A 17,581-nucleotide genomic window follows, 5' to 3' on the forward strand; every position below is an offset into this window, starting at 1 on the left:
AATTTAGGTCTTTTCATTGAAAAATATAAATTGCAAAGTCTACGAAACAAAATGTTTGTTTATTTTTGTTTAAATTAACCAGTTTAATATGTATGAGTAAGTTCAGAATGTTTTGAAAAAATACAGTATTTTTATTTTATTTTATTTTTTTCTCCAAATATCTCACATTTATTTTACGGCTACCATGTAGCTTCACATTCGAACTCTATTGAAACTAAGAATAAGCTTGGGGGCTCGATATGAGTTAACAACAAAATTTAGGTCTTTTCATTGAAAAATATAAATTGCAAAGTCTACGAAACAAAATGTTTGTTTATTTTTGTTTAAATTAACCAGTTTAATATGTATGAGTAAGTTCGGAATGTTTTGAAAAAATACAGTATTTTTATTTTATTTTATTTTTTTGTCCAATCTTTCTCCAAATATCTCACATTTATTTTACGGCTACCTTGTAGCTTCACATTCGAACTCTATTGAAACTAAGAATAAGCTTGGGGGCTCGATATGAGTTAACAACAAAATTTAGGTCTTTTCATTGAAAAATATAAATTGCAAAGTCTACGAAACAAAATGTTTGTTTATTTTTGTTTAAATTAACCAGTTTAATATGTATGAGTGAGTTCGGAATGTTTTGAAAAAATACAGTATTTTTATTTTATTTTATTTTTTTCTCCAATCTTTCTCCAAATATCTCACATTTATTTTACGGCTACCTTGTAGCTTCATATTCGAAATCTATTGAAACTAAGAATAAGCTTGGGGGCTCGATATGAGTTAACAACAAAATCTAGGTCTTTTCAATGAAAAATATAAATTGCAAAGTAACTACGAAACAAAATGTTTGTTTATTTTTGTTTAAATTAACCAGTTTAATATGTATGAGTGAGTTCGGAATGTTTTGAAAAAATGCTCTAAATTATTTATATTTTTACATTAAAAAGATTGAAAAAAATATCTATGAAACTAAAATATGCCAGTTAAATATCAAAGGAGTTTTTTAAAAAATTTAGAAAAAATGGGCTTTTTTGGCGAAAAAAGAGGTTTAAAGCAAAAATCTTATAGTTGAGAGCTTTATCAAATAATTTGCTTAAAATTTTCCAAACATTTTAAGAAATTTATTATTTAATCCCTGAACTTAAAAATAAACTGTACTGTCCATCCTTTTTAATAACGGGGGGGGGGGTTAGAATGTATCTAACATTCAATTTTCATGTGAAGCATTAAAATAACTACAGAATTTTTGTAAATGAATAGATTAGTTATTCTGTGATTCAGAAACTGCAGAACATATTGAAAATTTCTGATACCGAATTTGAACAAAAATGTGCATTCGATTTTAATGCATGAGATTTTTTTAAAGAATTTTCTACAAAAGATTAGAATTTGTGAAAATAATATTTAGAGATCTAAAATAGCAATAAAATAGCTTACATAAATGCAAATATAAAAATCTATGTAACTTTCCAAAAAACGGACTTCGGAACAAAATTCAAATGGTTTTATAAAGTAAATTGTTCAAACTTTAAGAATATTAAATTTAGAAAAGTGTTTAATTTTTTTCAAGAAATCTACTTTTTAACATAGTTAACTATCTTAAAATTGTGAGTTATCTACGTAAGATTAAACAATCTTTTCTTTACGCGATTCAATATCCAACCTTGGTTTTGTAACCTTGCCTATTGTGTTCCTACATTAGCAGTTTCAATTTAGAAAATGAAAATTTGCTATGTCCGGTAAGCGTTAAAATCACCTCGATACAACATATAGCACATTAAATTAATTATATGTCGTATGTGAACGTAAATGTGACGTTAAAAAAATTCTTGTCGATCTTTCTCTATTATAAATCCATGTTTTATATTTTTTTCCTCATTGTTCAATTTGCAATGACCTTGCCGCACGAAATCCCGATATACGATAGCATTAATATTTACGATACAATTGTACAAACTTTACAGAAGAAAACAGATACCTCTGTGATCGTAACGGTAGTATTTGTTTGCGTTTTATAGTGGAAAATCCCGCTATATTTTAAGTCAACTAAATGAAAGAATAATTGGAACGTTGTATCACGGACGTTAAGGGGAATTTTATGGAAAGAACACGTTTGCGATCATTCGAGGATTTCGAAAAGGTGTTTTTTCCATTGAGAAGTATTTTTCTGAATAACCTTAAATTAACCAAATTTTTTTCGGTTATTCACGGGTATTTTTTTCAATGCAACATAGATTAAAAAATTTTGTTGGAAGTTGAACCTTGAAATATAGTTCTCTGATAAATCTGAAAATAAGTGTCAAAACTTGCATCTAAATCAATTATTGGGGAGGGGATACTACAATGAAATTTCTTTTTTGTGTTTGATTATTTTTATAAATATCCAAATCGTTGGAATAGTAAACAGAAGTATGACATAGCTGCATTTGGGGGTGAGCTTAATAAACCTTTCAACCTTGCTGTGAAAGGAAATGGAATCAATTATGCCGAAGATCGAAGGCAGTAAATTTTTCACATAAAAGAAAAAGGAAAAGTAAACTTCCGGTTTCCTGTACTTTAAACAAACCGCATATTTTTTCTCTGTGTTTATGGACACATACATTTAACAGTGAATGTTTTCTTTAAATAATAATAATTTCATAACATGTAATAATCATATTATAAATGTAATTACGCTTGTTATCTTACTACAAGTTGTCTTACACTAAATATTTACGATCACTACAAGCCATGCCAATGGAGTGACGGAACATCAAAATCGAGCCTCCATGGGGTAGCCTATCCAACTGGAACAGAAGGTTAGATATCAGGAGAGTCCGAATTTCCATCGTTTTATTTAGAATGCGCTCTCAATAAATGAAGGTGGAAAGGGAGAGGGCTTGTATTTTATGCTGATAATGTCTAAATGAAGAAGGTTGAAGTGACACTGGTAAAAATACGCCTAAATGGATGAACCAAAAAATGGAATGGCATGGAGGTTGTGAAAGCGGATTTTGGAATGATTTACAGAGATGAGACGTCACGCTATTCTTCAACTAGCAAAATGCATATGGATTCTAAAATTAAATTGGCACAGCGCGTTGGAGATTATCATTTGAGCATGATTTTACCCTTTTCCTGTAGTATTCAAATGTTATAATATTCATAAATTTTTCTATAGATATAATTTACGAAACTAAGATATAAGTTATAAATAAAATTTCTAGCAGGAACTAATGTAAATTGTTTATATATCTTCACTTGCTTCATAGAACTATAATTTGTGGTAATATATATTTTTCCGTGATGTAAGTATATTGTTATAAATTTTTATAATTATACGATAATTCAGTTTTAGTTTTTTTTTTTTTTTACAGAAGCTTGTGATTAGTCTGGTGGTTTTGAATTACGAAACTCTATTTTCACCTTAATAGATCAGAAAATAAGGCATTACTTGCATTTAAACAATGAACCCACAGTCTTTAAAGGAAAGGAAATTGTTGTTAGTCCATAAAAATTTCAAAAATCCTTGAAATTCAACTTTGTTACGTCTGGAGTAAATTTCTAATCCGTAATTAAATATAAGGAAAATTTAATAGTTGACCTTCAACACTTTTTTGCTTGAAGAAACTAGTTTTTAAGAAATACAAACAAAGAAAAATATCATTTTATAAATTATAGCACTTTATTCTGTATAGAGGTGATCGTTAAAATTCCAAAAGTTTTATTTCATTCCAGTGGAAAAATGTCAACCTTGAGGAAATTTTTAAGCCGATAATTAAATATCGAAAAGCTTATTCTTTAACGCAAACATCTATTCGTTAAATTTTCTAAATCGTAAAACTGGCTTGCTCAGAATGAGATATAAAAAAATTACTTTCAGTTTTTCAATTTTAGGATAGAAAACAAACAAATAAAAGTAGATTCAGTGAATTTATGAAGCAGAAAACTTCTCTTTTTCATTTCAAATCTCGTTCGTATTTTGAAGACGGTCGCGTGATCTATTTTATCGTCTGCATTCTCAGAATACCAGACGATGACTGAGGTGTATTAAACGACGTAGATTATTTCAATTTTATTCTTTTAACTGTAAATTTAATTTCATTTTATATTCTGTACGGTTGAAGCTCATAAAAAAAGTGACGTCATCAGTAACATAGCATTTCTTTTAATGCTTTAGTTCTGTAGCTTCAATGGATTTGAAAACTAATTGATCTTATATGTATGACGCACGCTTTGTGAAAATTATATGACATGTATCATCCATATAAGCGCTCGGTCAAAGTACAGCTGATACAGTAGATTTTCTTAGCTACTAGTGGTCTCTTACAAAAATATGAATCGTTTTAAAGAAAACTGAACGTTTCATCCATTTTTACATGATTCCTATTTTGAAAATATCTAGGATTATTGGCATTATCCAATATTGTGAATACTTTCAAATTCTCAATTATCTTCTATAAATACAGCTATGGATTTCAGAGATATTTTCAAGTTTCTTTAAAAAAAATGAAATGGTATCCAATACCTCCGATTGAAGAATGGATCAATCTGGTTCGATAAGCAGTAAGTATTAAAAGAAAGTAAAGTAAGACTGGAAGACTCAAAGTAAAACTAGAATGTGATAATTGTAAATGATACGTCAATGGTGGGAATTAATAGATTTTTAAAATCTTTTCCATCCGCTATATCTTTTGAGGCGAAAGAAAATTTTTTATAACTCTAAGTAAGTGCATGCATATGTGGAATAAGACAAAGGAATAAGGTGCCACTTACAAATAAATAAGTATAAATTTAATGTAATTTAATTATTTGATAATTAGTTATGAAATATTTCATTCTAAGATGCACTTTTGTGATTATTTGTGACTTTTAACATTGAAGCTCCCGACAGCAGAACGTGCAATTAAACTTTCATTACATAAAATTTAGTAAGAACTGTAACAGGATATATTTTGAATTCTAGTGCAAACATGATAAATAGAGATATATAATAATTAAAATTAAGAAAAAATAATTAAAATTAATTTTACTTTTCTCCATTATTTCAATTCAATTTGAGAAGCAAATTAGATTAGCCCATGAATAGTGAAACTTTGCTTAAGATTAATATTTTGATTTGAAGAAAATCTCATCATTCAATATTTATTGGAATTCTTTGAATAAAATACCTAGAAAAATAAATTTATTGGCGATTTTTAAATTTTCATTATGTGGCTAGTAATTATATTATGTTGCACAATATTTGATGAATCTCTTCTTTAAAACAGCGTTTATATCTGGACAAAAAAATATTACCATATACTGATTGTCGATGATTGGGCATCATATTTTTTCACTTAACTTTTTATTACGGTGATTAGGGTCACTTTTCTTGAATCTTTAAATCCTAGATTAAAGATCTGACCAATCTTAACGATATGTTTAAGGACTGGACGTAGCATCTCAACTCAGATCTCTGTTAACGAGGTGATTAGTGCTACTCTTCTGTAGATTCTGTGAATGAATGTCACCACTTTTACGGTCCTTTGAGGAAAGCATCCATTTACTGGAAGTGATTTGTGTACCGAACGATGAGGAGTGACCACACCCGCTGCTGAAGGTTAGGTCCCACTCATTTCCGGCTCTTAATGAATGAATGATTCCGTAACATGTTACACACGACGTTCTTCAATGAAAATGCAATTTGTGTACGTCAAAGAGAAGCAGGGACGAAGGGCGCCGAAAAAAACATGCCAATGAACGGATTATTTGCCTGTCTTTATCAATTCACCTCACGGTGGATGCTGAAAGGCAAATGTAGGCTAACGTGGTTTCATCTGCTGCCTCGACTTTTAAAACGTGATGAACGTGTTTATCCTTGGAGAAACTGCTTGCGTATGTAATTCCTGCTCGCTCTCCCCCATAGTTGATTTGAATAATTCTACTGTGATTATTTACTTTGAGAGATTTTCCGAAATTTAGATGCTTGCCCTTTAACTGGTGTTACATAAAAGTTTAGCTGTCAATAGTGAAAATGGTTTTTTGATTCAAGGCGTTTATGAATGTATTTTTCTGTTTTAGGTTTTAATCACAAATCGAACTGGAGACGACAAATGCTACGTAAGAAGAAAATTTCATCAAGTTGGTCGAATCACAGTGTTGCTCCCGAATTCAGAGCTTCATTTTCATAGGATTTACTCTTCAGTCTAAGATTGGGAAATATAAGTAAGTAAAAATTCCTTTTTACCATGTATGGAGTGTATTATAATAGGTTTACAGGAAAAATATCACAATTTTTCAACTATCTGTGCTATTACGCTGTTTCGTAAGAGTAAGATGCGAACTGAAAACTATTGATAACTCGGAAAGTATGCAAGTAAACTGGACGAAACTGTGTGATAATATTTATATACTAAGAGTAACTTAAAAACTCAATTAAAATCTTATGCACGGAGTTAACATACTCTGATTTCAACAAAGACATAAAATGTCCTGAATTTGAATATACAAATGAAGTGCAAAGAAATATTTCAATAATGAATATGATTTCTCTGAGCAGTGATACAAGTCTAAAGGATATATCATATTATTTATGCCGTCGATTAATTGCATGGGCAGCAAAGTTCACTGGTCATGTAAAGAAGTTATAAGTCCATGCAGAATAAGGAGGGGGGAGGGATAGATGCCAGAAAGATTCTAAAAACCGTTGCTCAAAGAGATTAAAGCATGCTGACTCTTCTGCTTGATCTATATTTTATACGATGCTCAAGAAATTGGTGCACGAGGAGAGTAATGTAAGGCCGTGCGTTATCTGCTTGCAGGTTTTTAAATTTACTTAAAAATACTCCTTTCCGCATTAAGATCTGATTAGGTATCCCGTTCCCTTATGGCTTCTATAATATGTGAACTTGTTCAAAATCACTGTTTAAAAAAACGGAGTTCATCGGTAGACAGAACAGATCTTCACAGATGCTCAGTACATTTTTCATGACTACGTGTCCAATTCAAATACTTTCTTCTGCGACAAGAAGTCAGCGAAACACACAATACTGATCGCCTAGCATAAGACTCAAACATTCTTTTGAGAACCGTCTTGTCTAATATCATCTTTCTGTAGCAAGATAAACTTGAATTTAAAGTGAGATGGCGCTGCAGTCCTGTTCAACGTGCACTAAGTCGTAAGTACTGAAGAAATGGTAATCCTTTGTCTTCTTTCAGTAGGTTTTCGAGATGCTTAACTAGTTGTTAAAAACTAATTCCTCCAAAGATTCAGCGCTAAAGGATCGATGTTTAGTCATCTTGCAACAAAGGATTCCCTTTGTTCTACTCCTAATCGGCCTATGGGCCTATAAGAGTTTTGGCAAATGTCGCCTCGAACTCATTTTTGCACTTTGGCCTTTTCGAAAATTTCTTAATATGCCATCATTCTTTTAATAACATTCCCTTTCTAAGCAGCTGGCTTTAAGCTGCATCGTATTTACCTAAAGTGATGAATGCGCAAAACTTTTTAAAAACTTGCTTTTCTTTATAATGTAATCCAATTTCAAGGATTTCGAACTAGTTTTAACTGATTTACAGCGAATTTTCAATGTCTTGCCAACTTCACACAAAACTCAAAATGTGAATTGAAATTAATGTCTTATAATTTTTTTTCTTATTGCAATAAAGAAATAATCATATTTGTCCTTATTCTATCAAATTAGCTACTTAAATGAAATCGCAGTTACAAAATGATAACATACGTATGTCATTTAACAGCTAACTATTTGTTGAACTATGCAGTTGACGTGTATCACTAGATCAGAATGAATAAATATATATATATTTTTTAACATGATGCTTGCTACTTTATTTATATTTTTTAGTAGCAACATTTTCAGAAATTATTTGCTTAGCTTCGATATTGTATCGGTTAAGATTGTTCGTGTACTTGTTCCTACTTCCTGATACTTAATAATAAACGCAACAGTCGTGATCTAGAGGAACATGTGTTAGAGGGGGGGGGATCCCGTTGTAACATATATTTATTAATATTTATTATTAATAGAATTTTTCTAAATTTACACTCGTTACAGCTTGAATTTCATTAAACCATCACAATAATATTGAAATCAGGTTTCCAATTGATTTAGAAAATAAATAAAATGTACTAAAAATTGACTCGATTCATTTTGTGTTAAATCGTTTCCAGTTATACAAACTACTATAACTAATTATAAAATTTTTAAATTTAAGTGTAAGATTTCCATATATTTGCGTAGATGAGACTGGTTTATAGATGCGAATCTGGTTATAAATCCTTTTACAATGTCAACAAAGAATATTTTAGGATTCCAATAACAACAAAATATAAATATTTATGATGCTTGTCTTCAACTGTTGAGAGATATATGTTCAAAACAAGTTGTAAAATACTATGAATATAATCTTTTGCTCGAAACGAAAAAAAGTTTGTTTTCTTATTTATTTACTTATTATTTATTTTTATTTACTTTTAAAGTTCAGTGTTTTGATGTTTTCCTCCTGATTTACTTTACTTATTTTATTTGAGTTCGGTTCGCCGTTTTGCTTTTATGTAATTTATTTTTAGGTAATTCCAATTTCTATTTTGGGGTTAAATTTGAGATTTATAAATGAATGTGCTAAGAAAGGAAAAAGTTTTACTTTCAAAACTGTTTGACAGGCCCCATATTTTAAAATTTTATATATCGATTGTTATAAAAGTATAAAACTTTTAGATTTTTTATATTATTTAATATACTACATTGATAGCTATAGCTATAGCGATGTCATAACTACATATTGTTGATTTTAACTTAATTAAATTTCTATTATTAATGAACTATTTTTTCAAAAACAATAATCGCATTTAAAAGTAAAAATTTCAAAAATAGATTCCAAGAAAAATTTTTAAATTCTGATATTTTGTGCAACAATCCGTCAAACTGATAAAATTGCATAAGAAATTAACCGCATTAAATTTAATTTTCGTAATTCAGTTTTTGGATGACTTATTAAGTACAGAAAGACAATCCTTTCCAGACTCCTGGTTCAAAATTCTTCCAAAAATAGATGCATTTTTAAATTTCGATTAAGTTTCGTGCATGTCAAGTCGCCAGTGAACTATGTAATTATTCAAATAAATTAACAATTAATTTAAATTAGCAATTCAATGACGACTCCATGAAGACTTTTTAAAAAGCAGCAGGAGTGATATTTCTTAAGGAACTCAGTTTTCATAATTATGACAATGTGCGCTTGCTTCAAAAATGATTATGTGGGTCAATTTTTTTTCTTCAGAATATTATTTTCTTCACAACGAATCGAGAAACAATTATTTAACTATATGCATTTTTTTTTCTCAAACCTCAAATGACAAAATTAAAGGAATATTATATGTCGTCCTAGAAATCCTCAAAGAAATCACTCAAAATTTGCAAAATCTTTAATGAAAAGATCTTTGTTACAACTTTTACTGTGCACTAGCCTAATAAAGAAAATCTTTCGGCAGACTGCTCACTGGAAAATAAACTGCAAGTCGTAACGATACGGTTACTACAAAAGCATAATTATTTCTTTGTACTAATAAAACACCGACTTGATATAACTTTTGATTTATGGAGAAAGGAAGACGTGTCGAATTGCGCTCCGACAAGTGTCATGACGGGTGGCCCGATTCACTACATCAAGAAAATGACTTCAAGCAGCGAGAGAGAGAGAAGACAAGAAAAAAAAGTAATTTCATATTCCAAAAAACAACGTCTATACTAATAACAGGTTTTTTCGGCTCCTCCCGCCCAATAAGAAGTTCGCAAAAATCACGGTCTGGAATTCTAGTAACGCATATTGCCTCCCCTTTTGTGTGCTTGGCGAAGAAAAGAAGGAACAAAGTATCGTGTTATTACGCTGGAAATAGTTTCAGCTATTGACTTAAAACGTGACAGACAAAGAAAAACAAAAATCTGAACTTAAGTTTGTTATCTTTCTGTGGAATTTCTTACAAAGTAGCTACATTGGCTTTAGGAGGATGGTAAAAATGTTTTTCTATGTCGAACCATGTATGTTATTTTTACAGGTATCATCTCTCATGCGTTTCGTTGATTAAAATCAAAGGTCTGGGTATTTTTCCACCGTAAGACTTTCGTCACTATCTTTTAAATTATTAGTCTGGAGAGTCTTGCTTGAATTGTTAGTCTATACTAAGTTAAGCCTTTCCTTTCTATCTTTCTTCAATTTTTATTTCAAAGGAATGTTATCTAGCTTAATGATTTTCTCCGAATTTTATTGTTTCACTTTAAACCATCTGTAGCTTCCTTTTTATTTCCTCGTATACGTAATACACAGAAAGTATGATAATCGTAAAAAAAAAATTCTTACTCGAGATTTTGACGAATCTCCACATTTTAGACGTTCCTGAGTTCGAAAAACACACTTTTAGAAAATATCCGTCCGTCTGTCTATCTTTGACAAAGTTAACTCAAAAACGCTTTGAACGGTCGAAATTTGGTATATGCTCTTTACACCAAATGTGTAGATTTCTTTCAAGTTTTGAGTAAAATCTATTCAGAGGAAGTCTGTCTGCCCGGCTGTTTGAATATAAGTTAACACAATAATTATAAAACGAAAAGAGTTAGATAGATAAAATTCGATTCTCTGATGTAACATTTATAATGTAGACAACTTTCAAATTTCGAACCAAATTCTTATACGGGTTGACTGCCTGTCCGTCTGTACTTTCAGAAATATGTAAACACGATAATTCAAAAACACATTGATTTAATTATATCAAATTTTGTATGGGGTTTTGTGACTGAAAGTGCAGTTTTGTTTAAAACTTTTGTTTCAATCGGTTGAGCAAAACATGTCTAAAACACAAATTCGATTTTTGGGTACTATTAACTGCGGTTAATAGTACCCAAAGACGATAGATTCAATAAAAATGCTAAATTCAAGCCGAAGGTTAATATTTCGTAACTATTGTGTGCCAATTCTATGCAAGGCGTTCTCTGGCATGACAAGTTTATTAAAGAGTATCCGAGAAAGTTTTGAAGAGACCACTTCCGCTAGTTGTGTGGATCATTGGCAGATGATTCTTATTAATCTCCAAGTTTTATAGGATTTTCAGATGTTTAAAAATGTTCCAAATACAAATCGGAAAGCACTAGATCTTTAAGGAATTTTTGTATTATTTGCTTACTCATGTGAATCATGGCACCAAGATAATTTTTATCTGCACAGTGGCAGATTTAGTATTTTATAGCCCAAAGCAGTGAGTAATAAAAGGTCCGTCTTTTAACAAATTGGTTGGTTTTACATTTCCACTTTTTAGGATGTTAATGCGTCTACAATAAGTTAATTCCATTTTATTATGCTAACTTTATGAAAATGTATTTGCTTTGATTTATCTGTTATGATCAGATTAATTTCACGTCCATGTGAATACACGATAATATTGAAATAGAACTTCAGTGTTTATAAATGTTCTAATAACTAAGAGAACGTAATGAGGCAAAAAGGGACCTGGCCAATCATACTTGATAAAGTATTATTATTATCCTAATATTTTATAATTCACAGATTTTTCAATTTTACGAACTTATATGTTTGATAGCTTCGAAAATAAATTTCTTAATCAGTTTGCTTGCGGCCATTTTCAACCTAATGGCGTTAGGCAATTGCTGGGTCTACCTTGACAGAAATATGGCACTGCTTCTGCGTCAATTATTGGCATCGCGATTGGACTGCAGTGGCATCGCGATCTGCCTGACGATCAGATTTTAGCTTCGAGATAATCAGCTCCATCTGTTATCAGATTAGAATTATCAGATATTCTCAGAATGAAATGGATTCTTAGGCGTCAACCTCATTAAACACCGTTCCGACAGCCCGTTTCCTTAACAGATATAGTACTAAATCGATTCTAGGACCAATATCACCTGTGGACGTCAATCGAGAACTTCCGACAAACTGTACATAAAATGACAGACATCAAAGGGCCCCCCAGGAAACCACAAGGGAGAGGAAAGAGCGCAAAATCCGCCAGACTCAAGGTGCGCACGAGCCATTGGAACGGGCCTCTTTATCTGAAAACACTTCGAAATTTCATCTTCTAACCTTAAACAGGCCTTCTTCATATAGCTCAAAACAGGAACTTCTTACGTGGCTTCCTATTAATCGAATGAAATCTTGGTAATATTTATAGTTCAATTTCCTAATTGTGCATATTAAATTCATATGATGATCCTGAAGTGAACCTTCGAGAAAACAGAATGAGTCAGCTCATTCTTGAGCTACGTGAAACATCCAAAATTGTTTTAGAAAGTCACTCTGCAATAGAACTCTTAACATTCCGCAGCCCAATTATATAGATTTCCACCTGAACCGATTTCTGAAAAGAGAAATAGGGCTGAAAAATGTTAAAACCTTGGGTTTTTTTTTCTTTCTCCTTTTCTTTCTAGAAATCATATTGTATTTACAATTTTCTGGATAAAAATGCTGTATGCTTATAAAAATTAATAAGTCATGCTTTTTTTTATGTCTGATGTCTTTTTGATTTTATTTCTGAGTTTTATGCAATTATCCGATTTTCCATATATTGGTATTACTTAGTTTCTGCTTAATTCGGATAATAGCAGTCATATGCTTTACTTAAAAAATTTTTTTAAAGAACCGTTTACCAGATATTAGGACAAATGTTTCAATGCATTCTCATATAATGTATAAAAATTAGATATTGAAAATTATCTTAGGTATTTACATTAGAAAATATACTGATGTAAAAAAAGGTTTCTTACACCATGTTCACCCACGAACTCATTATGAATTTAAATGAAAACAACGGCACGAAATGTTTCCTGTGCTTTCGAATTCGTTTGGCGGCTACGCATGTTCAGGGTCGTTTCATGGAGAGGGATGCTGCTGAAAGGACATTCGAATTTTCGTTGCTTTTTATATTTCTCTAACCTCTAAACCTGCCGGCCGCCTTTGTTTTCCGTTTCCCATCCTTTTTCTTCCCCATCCGAAAGACAATGTGGATTCGTAGCATATCTGGCTGCAGTTCAAACGTCGAGGCATATTACTGTTATTTACTGCCCATTAGAGAAGGAAGGGCTCGGTCGGTCGATTAAGGAAACAATTATCATCTCGTTATGACGTCACCCACTATCATTTACATATTAACTGGGCGTGCGGGGCAATTAGAGGTTTTTCTCTTTCTTTCTGCTTTGTAAATTTGGTGAAAACAACAACAATAAGAAAAGCTTTATTTAGAGATAATTTTGAAGGTCACATCGGACGTAATAGCACATACGCTTGTTGAGAGTACAGATGTTTTTAATTTCGCATTCTTTTGTGAGGGTCGTGCGATTAAGACTTAATAAATATAAGGCACTCAAAAAATTTTCACACAGTTTTAAAAATAATATGAAATTATAATATAAAGAATAATGTAATCATGAATTCTGAAATATTATTGCAAAAGTCAAGGACAACTTAATTGGACTATGCGCAGAAAATGACAAATGGCCTTTATCATTCCTGGATAATATAATGAATGGGACCTCTATGAAATTAAAATCTTTTGTTTTAAAATACGACGTTGAAAAAGTGATTTTTTTTTTCTTTTTGTGGAAATGTGAAATTTTTTTATTTAATATTCTTAATGTTTGGGCGGTTTTCTTTAAAAAAACAACACACACACACATTTATATTTTGTCGATAAATCCATTTTTTGATAACTAAACTGATTTTTATAATTACATGTATATATTTCATGCCATTTTGCAACTTTAAAAGCTATTTTCTCAAATTCTAATCTTTAGTAGAATTTTCTTGCGAAAAATCTCATACATCAAAATCTAATGTATGTATTTTGTTCAAATTTAATATAATAATTTCTTAAAATGTTCTGCAGTTCTTGAACTGGAGAGTATGTAATCTATTTATTTAAAAATATTCCATAGCAATTTCAATGCTTCACAGTGAGAGAAAAAAAATTGAAAAATTTCATGTTATTTATTAGTTAAAGCTCAATATTTAAAGAGTGGATAAGAATTCAGTGTATATTTAGTACAAGAACTAGATAATACATTATAATTATTATAATAATTATTTCTTAAGCCATATGCAAAATTTAAGCAAATCATTTGATAAACCTCTTAAACTAAAAGATTTTCGCTTTATGCCTCTTTTTAGCCAAAAAAGCCCTTTCCCTAATTTTTTTAAAAAAATTTGTCATTTAATCAGTACATTTTGGCTGCATGCCTTCACTCCTTTTTATAGAAAATTTTCAATCCTTTTTATGCAAAAAAATTCAAGTATGAATTGTTTTCAAAAGCATTCATCCCGAACGAAGTCATATACCTTAAATGTAGAACTTCATTATACTGAATATTAATTACTAGTATTTAAAATTAAATTCTATCCAAAAATTTCAATAACTTTTGAATACACAAAGATCCTGCACAAAACTATTTAAATGGACGCAAACTTTCGCCATAATATTATATGCTAATGACTATAGAAAAATTAGTGGGCGAATATTGAACTGTGAAAAGCAATTAAGCTTTCAAAGCTTTTTTCTATAACGTTATATTAATTCGACCGTCTTAGAGAAATTCGTTTTTACGTGTTCATTCGGTTCAATAATTTTTGAGCATAATATTACTCATTTCATTCTGTTAAATTGCTGTCATAAGATTTTTTCAAGTTCGTTTTCAAATCTTTTAATTTGTATGTTCTATTAATAATTGGTCCTATTATTGCTCGAAATTATAATGGATGACTATTAGTCTTATCAGCTACAATATTTTCTAGTATATATGTATACATATAATAGAAGTTCTGAGTAGTTTTTTTTTTTTTTTTTTCAAAATGCTTAAGAATAGTTTTATCTAATTTTATCACAGAGTTGATCTTAAAATGTGTGCTTTTTTGAAATTTATATTTAATTTATGACATTCATATCTAAAAAAAGCACTTCTGCATGTTTATTTATTTATTTTTTAAATTTTTCCTGATGATATTGATCATGCAACATTCAGAATAATAGTTTTGAGCATTATCAAATACTACCTTTTAATATTTTAACATTTTACTTCTCAATTCTTTCCTTCTTTATTTGTCTTGAATATGCATCTAGAAGAGCTGAATTACAGAACAAGTCTACGCCTAACACTCCCACAATTTTGGGAGAATCCCAAGACCTCGATTCTTTTAATTTTCGTGTTGTTATTTTGGGAACAATATAATTAAGTGTTAGAAAATCAAGTATTGTTTAAATTCAGAATATTATTTTTAGTTTTTCTTTTATGTTCTCGATTTCTTTTGCAAATCTGTGTAGTCTAAATTACTCACAGCAGTCCTAACAAACTTTTTATTAGAGTATTTAAATTATGATTAAAAGTATGTATGTTCTAGTTTAAAATTGCTTTTAGATTCGAATAATTAAATAAATAAAATTTTTAGACGAGATATCAAAACTAATTCTTTTCTTTTGCAATTAAATATTGTCATAATATTTATTATCTAAAAACAGCTTAAATAGATATAAAATAAAGGTCATTAACCTTCTGGAACTTAGGAACAAAAGACGCCGGAGAAGGACAGGAGGAAGTAACATTTGCTTTGATCTCTTAATGGAGCTTTATTACCTACGTTTTTGTCAAGAGAGATGTAAAATTTGTCAGTTAAAAAATTTAAATAACTTCATTTATATTCAGACAATGTCCCACTGGCTCAAACTTACCCACTGCATTTTAATTTGTAAATCCTCCTAATGTATATAAACACTGCTTAAGAAAGGGTAAGGAAACCGCACTTTACTATTTACGTCTTTTGTAATGGGGAAAAAAAAAGTGTACCTGTTATTGTCATACGTTTACTGATTATGTATGAGCTTTTAAAGATGTTCCATGGGAAAATTTCTTTTTTCTGCTTCCTTAGTTCACTCCCACGCTCTTATTAACTTGTCATTCCCAAGACACATCATCCATGATATTCCAAAGCCTCCATTCTTTCGTTTTCATCTACGCTCTGAATACAATGTCTTTTTTTTTCCACGGTAGATTCGATATGCATCTATTTTTATGTTCTCCGAAAGTATGTACGACTCTACACAAGAAAATGAGTTACTTTTGTATTTTCTTAAATCAGTGCAATTTAAAAATTTTTAGAAACTAAAAGTTATGATGACAGGATATGTTTTAATAACGCTCATCAATTTGTTTAGATGTGGAGTGCCGGCGTGCTGGCTTAGAGGTAGCGCGTCTTCCCCATGATCTGGGTTCGAATCCTGGTTCGGCATGGTTGTTCTTCTCCTGTGTTCTATCTGTGAGGTGTGTGAAAGAATCCCCATGTAGAAAGGGGTTGTGCAAGCGAATGTTTTGTGTCATCTTCCTGTGGATGAGCAAATGAAATGCATGATTGAAGTCTGCCCCATAAAAAGGGTTGTGATACATAAGTAGCCAAGACGTACTCTAGGCCCTAGATGGCGCCACCGAAAAACAAGAGACGCTCTCTTAGCTTAAAATCGCTGACTTCGTCCGCAGGCTTGTCTATGATAAGAAACAACAGATTTGGAATAAGTGTGGAAAAATTATATATAAAACTGGAAGAAAGAAATTGCGTCATCGAAAATTTGAGCGTTTAGAAATTCGAATGATACAAAAATGTAGATTTTGAATTCTATTAGAAAAAAATCCATTAGTTGTCTGTCAATATATGTGAATACCGCGAAAATATGATCACGCACTCGATACAATCTCGTGAAAAGATAGATTCATAAATTAAATATACTTACTAATTAGTATTTTCTTGATAATTGTAGAAAGATATCTTGAATAATTTTTCATCAAAAGCGAAAAAATCATTTCTTGACGAAGTTTGCCATAGATATTAAATAAATACGAGCAAATACTGCTACCATTGTTATTATTTGTAAGTCGTATAATGATCAGTTCATTTATGACAATTTTATTGTAATTTTGAAATGCTTCATATTTTATTTTCGAATTATAGTATTCGTCAAAAATGAATTCGTATGAAACTTTTTGATTAATTTGTTGCATTTATTTTTTCTAACGCTTTTATCATGCATTGAAATCGGGATTAATTCATCAACTATTAAATTTTATTGAAGTAAGTAAATATATTTAAAAAAAACGTTAGGTTAAAATGAAATATATGTTGCAGGTAGATGTCTATTTTGTATTAATTATTGATATGTCACAATTTATTAGAATTTAAATTAATTAAATCATTAAATTATGTTTTTATGTTAGACAACTAAATAGAAATGAATAAAAAGGTTAGCATTATTAGATAAAGAAAAGACGAAGCCATTTGTTATTAGTTCAATTATTGATAAATTCATAAAATAAATTCAGAAAAAAAAATAAAGCACCCGTGAAGGAAACAAAGGAAAATAAAACAATATTCTACATTCTATTTAACAACTTTTAGTGAGAAAGAAAAACATAAAAAGCAAAATAGAATGAAAAAAATAGATATAAATTCCTTGCCGTTTTTCTGGCCCTCAGAGCCGCTGCCAAAATCTGGCAACTGCAGCTGTTCAGAGAAGAGCCACCTGGCGACGAATAATTGCATTGATTAATGACCTGTCTGGAGG

At 30.4% G+C, this 17,581-nt stretch overlaps 1 protein-coding gene across 1 annotated transcript in view; it reads left to right on the top strand.

Moving 5' to 3' along the window:
• LOC129968482 (NAD(+) hydrolase sarm1-like) overlaps positions 1-17,581 on the top strand; it is a 153,432-nt gene that overhangs the window by 41,640 nt on the left and 94,211 nt on the right. Inside the window, exon 2 of the mRNA XM_056082408.1 lies at positions 6,037-6,180. The gene's annotated coding sequence lies outside the window, so the exon portion shown is untranslated. The remainder of the gene's footprint in view (positions 1-6,036; positions 6,181-17,581) is intronic.

The sequence above is a fragment of the Argiope bruennichi genome, chromosome 5, assembly GCF_947563725.1.
Source record: "Argiope bruennichi chromosome 5, qqArgBrue1.1, whole genome shotgun sequence".
In the NCBI taxonomy this organism is placed as follows: domain Eukaryota; kingdom Metazoa; phylum Arthropoda; class Arachnida; order Araneae; family Araneidae; genus Argiope; species Argiope bruennichi.